The sequence below is a fragment of the Condylura cristata genome, unplaced genomic scaffold, assembly GCF_000260355.1.
Source record: "Condylura cristata isolate star-nosed mole 26May11 unplaced genomic scaffold, ConCri1.0 scaffold00027, whole genome shotgun sequence".
In the NCBI taxonomy this organism is placed as follows: domain Eukaryota; kingdom Metazoa; phylum Chordata; class Mammalia; order Eulipotyphla; family Talpidae; genus Condylura; species Condylura cristata.
The window spans coordinates 19,530,119-19,541,148 of NW_004567128.1; the positions used below are offsets into that span (position 1 = coordinate 19,530,119).

Genomic DNA, 11,030 nt, shown 5'->3' on the forward strand with positions numbered 1-11,030 from the left:
TTATGCATACAAGAATGGGGTACAGGCCAGAGGTGCAGGGGTGGTGAGATAATTCACCAGAAACAGAGTGGGGAGCAGAACAGGCAGATCTACTTTGAAAAACTGCTGAGGGAGCAGCGGGTGGGACAGAAGAGGTCTGCTGTGCCATGTGGGCCATCTCCCTGGCTGAGGATAGAATTCAGTGGCTGCAGATTGCCTCATAGTGCTGTGTTTTAACCTGTTGTGCCACCAGGAATGGCACATATAATGTATACATCAGATGCAATTGCTTTGTGTGTGTTTCTCGTGTTTCCTGTAACCTTGCTGAACTCAGTAGTTCAAGAGAGTAGAGTTCCTAGGATTTCGTCCAGTGACGATCATTTCGTCTATGAACAGAGATGGTTTTACTTCTCCTTTCTGACCTGTATGCTTTTTATTGTCTTTTCTCTCCCATTTCATGATTTGCTTCTTAACTTGGACCCCTCTCTAAGAGCAAGGTGCTCTTCTCCCTGAAACTCACCTCACCAAAAGAAATAAAGGGGCATGTCAATCTGACATTCATTCTAGAGCTTCCCAGCTCAGGGCTCTGCAAGGTCCTGGGGCTCCTTCCAGTGTGGGTGGTTCTTTTAGTCCCCACTCAGACTCTGTACTCGGGCCCCTGACAGGGCCATGGGCTTCTCTGTCTCCTGACTAGAAAGACAGGTGTGCCACTTTTAGCCACTCCCACCTGGGGCCTCCTACCTGGGGTGGGCTTCTGGGTGGATCCTCACCCCCATCCTTCTGCTGTCACTCAAGTCCCTCACCTGGACACTTACTTACAGGAACTGGGGATCCTCTTTCTGCTTACATGAGGCCACACGCTTCTGACTAAGGCATTTACCTTACTGAAATCCCCTCAGAGAAATTTGGAGACTGCATAAGTCTTAGTGTGTCCCAGAACTGATAGCTAGGTTGTGGCTCACCCTCTTGGGTGAGTGGCCACCTTCAGACCCCATTCAGGATCCTCCCCATGGCTCATCTTTTTGATGATTTTTTTTAGGAAAAGATGCATCTCATTGTCAGGGTGTGCATCTGCCAAACTGTAACTCTTGATAGAGATGGAGACTGATTCCCAGGTTAGATTGTAATGGGGGAGAATAATAGAATGCATGTGTCCAGAGCAGCTGCTGTACTGTCAGGGAACACACACACACACACACACACACACACACACTACTGTCAGGGAACACACACACGCTACTGTCAGGGAACACACACATGTTGTACTATCAGAGAACACACACACTGCATTGTCAGAACACACACTGTAACAGTCAGGGGTTACAGCTTAGATGGAACACAAATTTCCTATCAGACATTTCTTTCCCCAGCAGAACTAAACTATTGGGAGTCTTCTGTTTCAAATATTTGCTTTCTACAGGATATAGACTCTTGTAGACAAATTCTTTTAAAAGTTGTTTACCTATATCACTCAGAATCACTGATCACTATAATTATGAACTAGAGTTGTAAAAGCCAACACAGGCCCAGTGAGTGGGCATACGCTCTTACTGATTTCAGATTTTAATTATGATAATTTAATAAAATAGTTCAGTGGGAAAGAGCCTTAGAAATTGTCATTTTATGGATGGGGAGACTGTGATTTATTTGTGGAAGAGCACACAATTTGTGCCAGAAGGAGGGTTCTATTGACACAAGATGTTTCTATCTTTATATTCACAGTGCTTGCAGCATCAGAGTGAGGAGTATTTTGCAAATTATTTTTTTTTCACTTAAAATATTGAAATGGTGCTTTAGCAGTATTTTTTTCATTGTAAGAATTCCAAACAGGTAGTCATAACAAAATTCTCTCTTAACTTCAATCCCTTCCCTCATTGTATAATCTTATTACAAGTGCTAGAAATGTATTATGGCTGCTACATAAATGCAATAATAAAGTATATATTGTTTTCCAATTTTATCTCTCACTCCAAATTAATAATGTATGTGGAATCCTGTTCTATATCAATCTTCAGAATGGCCCTAAAATCTAGAAACTCAGATAACATTATTTTATTTATTTTACAAATTGAGCATGTCTTTGATGACATTTCATATATTTCTCTATATTTCCAGGCTTCACAGCACTCTATACAGATATAGCATTTTTTTAATTTAAAAAATAAATGATAAAGCCTTTAATTAAAAATCGAATACTTTTTTTATTTTCTATATTTTTACATCATTCTTCCTTTTGTACATATTTTTATCTCGGTTGTAATCTCAGCAACCTTCCCACCACCACTTCCCCCATGTGCCATCACCATAGTCCCGTGTGCTCTTCCCACCCCAGTTTTGATCTTGTTCCCCTCTCCTCCCCTGTAGAATGTCTGTGGTTTATAGTTGTTAGTTGATGCTCTTTTTTGCTTTATTAAAATTACTATAACTGTATCTATGTATATTATTTCCTGATCTCTTACACTCTGCTATGAGTGAAACCATCCCCTATTTTTCTTTTTCTTTCTGGCTTATTTCACTAAGCACGATGCCTTCCAACTCCATCCATGTTGCCACAAATGGCATGTAAAACTCTAATACTTTTCTAAACACATTGTGTCTGAATGCTGAGAACATTGAGACATAATCAGCCTGCCTTTCCCTGGGACATGAGAATTATGAGAAACAATTGAATGAAAAGGTTGGATATTATATATTGCACCTCTCTCTTATATACTTACCTCTGCATTTCTAGTTCTTGAACTGCAGGTGCAACTCACAGAGTGATGTTGGTCAGTGATTAAATGCCTGGTAGCATACTGCAAAGCACAGGCAAAAGTTGAAAAATTCAAGCACAAAGTCCAGTGAGGGATTTTTTCATTTGCTGTGTCAGAGATAATGCTGTAAAGAAGGTTCAGCACTTACTCCATCTTGCTTTGGAATCATTTTACAGCTTCTTAGATTTATTTTGTTTGCTTGCATTCCTTTTTTAAGACTGGTATGAGAGTAAGGCAGAATCAAGTTTTATGTCTTCATTTGATTCTTTCTGTCAAATCTCATGCACTACATTATTAACATAAACTGTTTTTTGTTCTTCTGTTTCTTGTATGTTTCAAGGTCTTTTAAAAAGGGATGATTTATTATGTAGAATTAATGTCATCCAAAATTTTGAAGCTTCCATTCTCATCTCAGTATTTGCATCTAAATCATGCTTCATTTTAAAGTAAAGATACTTTCAAGTGGGTAAAATTCTGAATTACCCTAACATGCAGTTTTAATGACAGTGCACACAGTTGTCACTGGCTGTACTATCCAATGTCAGAAAGTTGAAACAGAAACTTTTTTTCCCTATAAATGTGACAAGTGGACTTCGTATAATAGCTACTTGATTGGTTTTTACTTTGCAAATAAATTTATTCTAGATGTCCAATAAAGTGATGACAGTATGTGTGTGTGTGTGTGTGTGTATACTACACCTAGCTTCCTTTAACATTGACATCTTCCAGTAGAATAGTACATTTGTCACAATGAGCCAAATGTTGATGTATGATTATCTAAAATACATCTGTTTTCAATTTCCTTAGTTTTTATCTATTGTTCTTTATATATTCCCGGATCCCATTAAGGACACAATGCTAGATTTAGTCATCATATCTTCAGCTCTTTCTTGATGGTCATAGTTTCTCAGGTTTTCCTGTTACTAGAACCTTCACTTTCTTCTTATGTCCTTATTCTGGATCAGGCTGCACATTTTGACTTCGTCCTTTTGCCTGGTTCTGCCCAGCTGCCTCAGTATTTCTGAGTGAGGTGGAGAATTCCGAGCATGCAGGGACAAAGAGGCCTCCAAATGTTGCTGCTTGCTGTGATAAGGTCCCTCTCCCCTTCTTTGTTCCCCCTTCTCAGTTCCAGTGTGTTCAGATGGGGAGAAAGTCTCAGACCCTCCAGGATAAGAACTCTTCTAGGACCAGGCCCCCAGCTACATCTGGGTTCTCCCCACCCACATTAGCTTTCTCTTTGGAAAGAGGGACTTGTAGTCTCAGAGGGAAGAGAAATAACCTTCCTTGGTGGTTTATTTCTAGTGAGACTCTCAATTGATCCTTAGTGATGGATGTCAGGTTCATCCGATGATGTCTGAAGAACTTCCATTTGTTTTATTTATTTACTTTTATCTTCTAAAGATTTATTTATTTATGCATAAAAGAACTTGGCACAGGCCAGTGGTAGTGGGGGTGAGAGGATTCACAAGAGACAGAGTGGGGAACAGAACAGGCACATTGATAGAAGGTCACTGCTGAGGGGAGCAGCGAGTGAGACAGGAGAGGTCTGCTGCGCTATGTGGGTCAGCTCCCTTGTGGGGGCTCAAACTGGTGCTACAGTGGCTGATGATAGCTTGATAGCACGGTGTTTAACTCCTGGCCATATGGGAGGCCCACCGTTTTTTTTTTTTTTTAATTCCATGATTTTTTTGAGCTAATGTTGTTATACAACACCTTATATAATTCAGAGGATCTGGGGGAGGGCTGAACCTATCTGGCCTATTCCTATGTCAGGGGTCAGAAAACATGGCACACGAGAGGCTTTCCTCTTTCGGGTGGTGCCACACAAGAGACCTTGCTGCTGCGCTGCTCCGTTAGTCCTGGAATCCCAAACCAGCTTGCCTTCTTACATTCCAAATCCTCCTTTGATCACCTCGTGTACTCGCTCCAGGATCGGTAGATGTTTTTAGTAAGGAGGAAGAGTAAGTAAGAAATGATCTTATAGTATGTGGTTCAGGCTTGAAGTCTTAATTTACTTAAAAAAAAAAAAATAACAATGGAGGGTCTTCCTGGTGGCACAGGGGTTAAAATCTCAGCTCTATGAAGCTATCTGCAGCCAAGCAGTGTGGTTTGATCCCCAGCTAGGGAGCTGACCCACATGGGGCCACTGACCTCTCCTGCTTTGCCTGCTGCTCCCCTCCCCTCAGTGGTGTATTTCAGTAGATCCACCTGTTCTTCTCCCCACTCTGTTACTGGTGAATCCTCTTAACCCTCCTCGCCCCCTCCCCCACACCTCTGGCTTACACCCCATTTTGTGTATGCATAAATAAATCTTAAAAAAAGATTTATTTATTTGTGCATACAGAACTGGGGTATAAGCCAGAGGTTTATTTATTTATGCATACAGAACTGGGGTACAAGCCAGAGGTGCAGAGAGGATTCGCCAGAGACAGAGTGGGGAACAGAACAGGCAGATTGATGAAGTACACTGCTGCGGGGAGCAGTGGGCGGGTCAGGAGAGGTCTGCTGTGCCATATGGATCACCTCCGGGGCCAGGATCGAACTCATACTGAAGTGGCTGCAGCCAGTTTGCAGTTCTGTATCCTAACCGGTTGAGCCACCAAGGTGCCCATAAATAAATCTTTTAAAAAAATGGACTTTTCACAACAACATTGAAGCTAAGTATGGAGTTCCCATATTGTCCCAATCCCTACATACATACAGTTTCCCTCCCTGTCAACATCCTCCACTAGAGGTGCACATTTGTTACTATCAATGGATCTATATTGAACATCATTATCACCGAAAGTCCATAGTTCAAATTAGAGTTCATGCTTGGTGTCATACATTCTATGGATTTGGATAAATACATGAAGACATGACTAAAATAAACATCCAAATAATCTTTAAGTCTGTGCATCACAACACATCTATATTAACATAAACGAGACATGTGTGGCCACTAACGGAGATGAGGTTAAAAAAATTAGCATCTGTTCATCCCTAGATTACTATGTAGCCTTCTGGTGTACATTTAAAGACAGTACCACACTTATTCTCATACAATCCTCGTCTGTGGCCCAGGGGGCCAGGCAGAGAGAAGCATTCCTCCCAGGAAGATAGTCTACCTTTACCCCCCTGCAGTGCTGAACATTACCAGCACAGTTTGGGTTGCCATTCTGTTTCACCATTTTCAACAGCTCTCCAGCCTTTAAATGTGTCCTAATATGATGTGGGGTGATCCACATGTTAGAAAGAGGCCCGGGACTGTCCCCTCTGGTCATCCATGGACTCAGGATCCTGGCTAGATTCCATGAGGGTGGCAAATGTTTGGAAATAACGGTAGTAAAACCAAAGATTCGCCAATGACTATACAGGTGCTTTTCTTTCTTTTGTAATGGTACCCTACCCATAGAAAGGGGGAGGTCCCAGGGTCCCTGTTACACCCAAGGAAGGGTGGAGCTGAGCAGGCAGGAAACTAGAAAAGGCTGGGGAAAGACAGAACAAAGTGCTGGAGAAGATGCAAGGACCAGTGAGACTTGTGAAGAAGCCACACTTGCCTTTCATTCTTGGACTTGCACCAGGGACTTGGGGAAAATGGAAGGAGACATTTGAAAGAAACAGATGTGGGTGAGAAATCCATGGGGAAGCTGAGACTGGCTACCTTTATCTTGATTTTGATTTTTCCCTTTTCCTTCCAAATTTGCCTAGTCCCTTCTGCACTTTCCTAAGGGACTCCAACATAAAGTGCTTAGAGTTTTGGTAAATTTTGGGGCCTCAGTGACCCCATTTTGGGCCAACCCTGTTTGGCTGGGCACTTACCTATGAGGGGATGGTTAACTTTAGGAGCTTAATCTGGAAGCTATATTCTTTCTCTTTTTATTGCACACTAACCTTATTAAAGTTATTTTTTTTTTATTGCAGATCTCATCCATTAGGAGTATGTTTGTGTTTACTCAGTGGATGGCAGAACCCATTTAGAGCAGCCAGGATTGGGGGCTCTGTGGTACTTTTCCTAATAAACTTGTGCTTTTTAAATGTTTTTAAAAACAATTTTGAGGCAGACTGAACTGAAACTCCATCCTGAACTTTAACTTTTGAAAATTATTTCCCAGAACAGAACCAGTTCTCGGCTTTGTACAAACATCTTTGTTCACTGTGCAAAGATACGTATTTTTTTTCCTTTCCCTAATAACCCAGTTAAGTTTGAATGAAAGCTACTAACTTACAAAGAATATAATTTATAACCAGTTCTAGTTGTTGGTGAACAAGTTTGTAATCCTATCCTAAATCTTGTTCCTTAAACCCCCCCTTAGCCAAACCCACAAAGACACAATATGGATTATTGCCTAAATTTGTACTCTGCAGTTTGCAAATCTGTGACCTCTTACTTGTTCCCCCCATAAACACTAATTTTACTTTAGCTTTGAAGAATGTTATCAGTTGGCACACTGAAAAAATAAAGTTAATAAAGTTGGTTGTACACACACCAGCAAGTTTTGCAAACTGAAAGGATTCAAAGAAAAACATCGATAAGGCTAAGGTGCATTGTCAAAAAGCAAAGTGTATATAAAAGGCATGGCTATTCCTTCCTCGGTAATTTATTATATCAGAATTTTCTAAAGTGATAACGAATTGGTTAGTGGTTACTTTATATTCACTTTGAGAAAGTTTACACTTTGCTTGCTTTTAAAAACATAAGTGACCTGGTCTTCCAAATTAAGCTAAAATTCCCTGGTCTTTCAAATTAAGCTAAATTAAGCTTTGTTTAAGACCAAGTTGCTTTCACCTGCTCAGAGCATTTCAAGGTTTATCTCCACTTGTTTTTAACAAGGGCGAACTAGGTAGGGAGTTAACTTTTCCCTGATGAGTGTGATTTTATTTATTTATTTATTTATTTTGAAGTGATTTTGAGTTTCAACCCGCGGAATAGTGCCGACAAACTGATTTGAAGGCACACAAGTACTCTGCACGGGCACACACACTCACTTTTAAAGGCTGTATTTAAAGATGAGGAAATTGACACTGAGAGCCCAGGGCAGACCCCCAAGGGGGTGTGTACAACCTCATTTTTGCTGCCAAAGGATCTGATTTGGAATACTCGAAGACAGTGAGTCATGTGATACCAGCTCACCAATCAGAAGCAGAGATTGTGGCAGGCCCCGCCCTCACACTAGCCCTCGAGGCTGAAGTTTGCCGCAGCTTTCCTGAGAGTTGCTGTTATGGCCCGCAGTAGCATTTGAATTTCATGCAGGATGAGATATCCCCAGCAACTCTTGATGCCAGCAGGATGTGGCAACCCAGAACCTCTTGCTGAAATTCCCGCAGTCTCCAGCAATACTCACGGCTGAGTTTCATGAAAACTTCCTCTACTGCAGACTCCATTTCCATCGCTGTTGAGCCACCCCTTTCGCTCCCCCGCCTAAGCTGGATGTAAGAAGAGAGGCATTCTGGCTTTGGAGGAAGCCGGACTTCCCATTCTGATCTTACAGGTACGGTGGTTGAGAAGAGCCAGAAGCAAAAACATGCACCTAGATAAGGCCACCCGGACAACCGACGAAGGTTGTGGGTCTGCTCAGGGGTCCAGCCCCGACCTTACCGGGAAAAAAACAAACGTGGCCGGAAGTAGCCCCAGTGGAAAAGCTTGCTTAGTCAGAGACCCCTCCCGAGATGCCATCTGCTTCTTGAAACTTTCAGGACTCAAGTCTGAGCTTTTGTGATCATGGTCATTTTCTCCAAAGTCGCCGCCCAGCAGGAGGCACCACTCTTAACATTCTGTCTGGGTTCCAGAATCCCGACTAGGCCCTGTGTGTTTTCCTCACCTCACCACAATACGCCAGGCGGTCTCACTACTGCAACAGGTTCCAGCCAGGCCCACCAGTACAAGTTGCAACCAACCGTGTAGGCCCTGCTCATCTTGCGGGCCGCGGGCCCTGCCAGGCCTGAGCCTCCAGGACCAGGCCATACAGGTAAGAACAGCCCTTAGCAGACGCCCTTCTCTAGTCTGGCTGATTCACCTGAGGCCTGCTTCTCCTACTACGTTCGCCTTTGGGAGTCTTGTCTTCCACAGTTCCCCAGACATCCCTGAACTTAAGCCCCTTGCCTCCTAGCTGGATCTTAACGCCATTTACTTATGTGTCTCATTTACTTATTAGTGAATTAGTATATGGCCAGAGGGCTGGTAGGGACATGTTGCTTAGTTGAGTTGTATAGATTTTTGTGCTGGTTTCCTGTTGGGCTGGGTTTCAGTGTGCCCCTCTCTGAGCAGTCTCTGAGATCCAAAGTTGGAATGGACTTTCACTTTTGGAAGTCCTTCCACCATCTTGAATAGGCTGCCTGCCTGCTAGTGGTTAACCGGTGAGATTTCTAAGAGTTCTGCTGAGCTACTGATCAATATTATGAACTATATTAAAGCCTTCCCTCCCCTTGGCTCTAAAGCAGTTGATTTACCTTTAAAAAAAAAAAGATTTGTGTATGCATATAAGAGCTGGGGGACAGGCCAGAGGCACAGGGTGTGTGTGACAGTGGGGAGCAGAACAGAGGAGCAGTGGGTGGGCCAGGAGAGGTCTTTTGGGCCCTGTGGTTCACCTCCCTGCCCACGGATTGAACTTGTGCAGCAGTGGCTAAGGACAGCTTCATAGTACTGTGCTTTAACCTGTTGCACCATCAGGGAGAGCCCAGCAATTAATTTATACTTGTCCCTTAATTGTGGTCCCCCTGACTCTTTCCTTTACTACTGAGCTGAAATTTCTCTTTCCAAGTTGCCTTTTATACAAATGATTTTGTGCTAGAAAATTAAAATTGATATTATTAACTCTTTTTTGTTGTTGTTGTAGTCTCCAAAATTATTGTCATATTTGGAGAAAGTAGCATGCCAGTTGACACTTTAGAAGGGACAGAAAACTAACCATTTATTTGTTCATTTGAAATGGTATTATGAACATGAAATTCTCATGTAGACACTCCATACTCTTTTAACATGGGTGATTTACAACTTGGAGATGAGAAATAGAGCTTAATACAAGCAAAGTTTAGCCAGTTTAATTCTTTTTTCTTTTGTTGACTGAGGTATGGTATATTTTCTTCCAAATCTGAGGTATGGTATAGTTTCTTCCTAGGTTAAAAGAATATTATTGTGTTAAGAACACTTAAAGTGAAATCTACCTTCTTAACAGACTTTAAAATGTACAATACAGTATTGTTATAAGCACAAAGTTGTATAGCACATCTCTAGTCTTAATCACCTTGTATAACTGAAATTTTATACCTGTTGAAAAGCAACTCCCATTTCTCTGTTCCCCAGTCCCTGGAAACTTTTTTTCTTTGTTTTTTTGAATTCGACTATTTTGGATACCTCCAATAAGTGGATGCATGTACATTTGTCATTTTGTGACTGGCTTATCTCAATTAGTATAATGTATTCAGCGTTCATCCATGTTTTTGAACATTGTAGAATTTCCTTTTTAAAGGTTGAGTAATGTTCTGTCTTACGTAGATATCACATTTTAAAATCCATTCATCCATCAGTGGTCATTTAGGTTATTTCCAATTCTTTGCTATTGTAAACAGGATTCTAATGAACATGGGAGTATTAATATCTTTTAGATGTTCATTTCACTTCCTTTCGACAGATTTCTAAAAATGTTATTGCTGCATCATATGCACTTCTATTTTCATGTTTCTGAGGAAACACCATACAGTTTCCCTATGAGGCTATCCTACTTTGCATTCCCATCAGCAATATAAAAGGCCTCAAATAGTGTATAAGGAATGATGCCCCATACATTCAACATTTATCCCTTTTTAAAAAAATATTTATGCATTTAAGAGTGGGGTGTAGGTCAGAGATGCGTTGTGGGGGCGTGAGAGGATTCACCAGAGACAGTGGGGAACAGAGCAGGCAGATTGACTGAAATCCACTGCTGAGGGGAACAGCAGGTGAGACAGAGTTCTGCTGCGCCCTGTGAGTCATCTCCCTGGCCAGGGATTGAACTTCTACTGCAGTGGCTGCCTTTAACTTCATAGTGCTGAGACTTAACCCCTTGTACCAACAGGGAGCCCACCCCTCCCCCTTTTTTTTTTTTTATTAAATAGCTCTCCTGACAGGTTGTAGGATAATATCTCAGTAATTATGACTCATAGTTTTCTGATGGCTAGTAACATTGAGCATTATAGGAAAACAAAAATCTGCCACCCCAAAATATGTCTTTCTAGCAGAAAGCTTTATTTCATAGGAGGAGCCTTTAAAAGAGACTTCTAAAATCTGTCTTTATAAAGGCATTATCCTTACTGTACTGGGAAGACATAATTTCCTTAGCC

At 41.7% G+C, this 11,030-nt stretch overlaps 1 pseudogene; it reads right to left on the reverse strand.

Moving 5' to 3' along the window:
• Positions 1 to 8,102, reverse strand: part of LOC101618939 — a 29,960-nt pseudogene extending 21,858 nt beyond the window's left edge.
• Between the last annotated feature and the right edge of the window lie 2,928 nt (positions 8,103 to 11,030).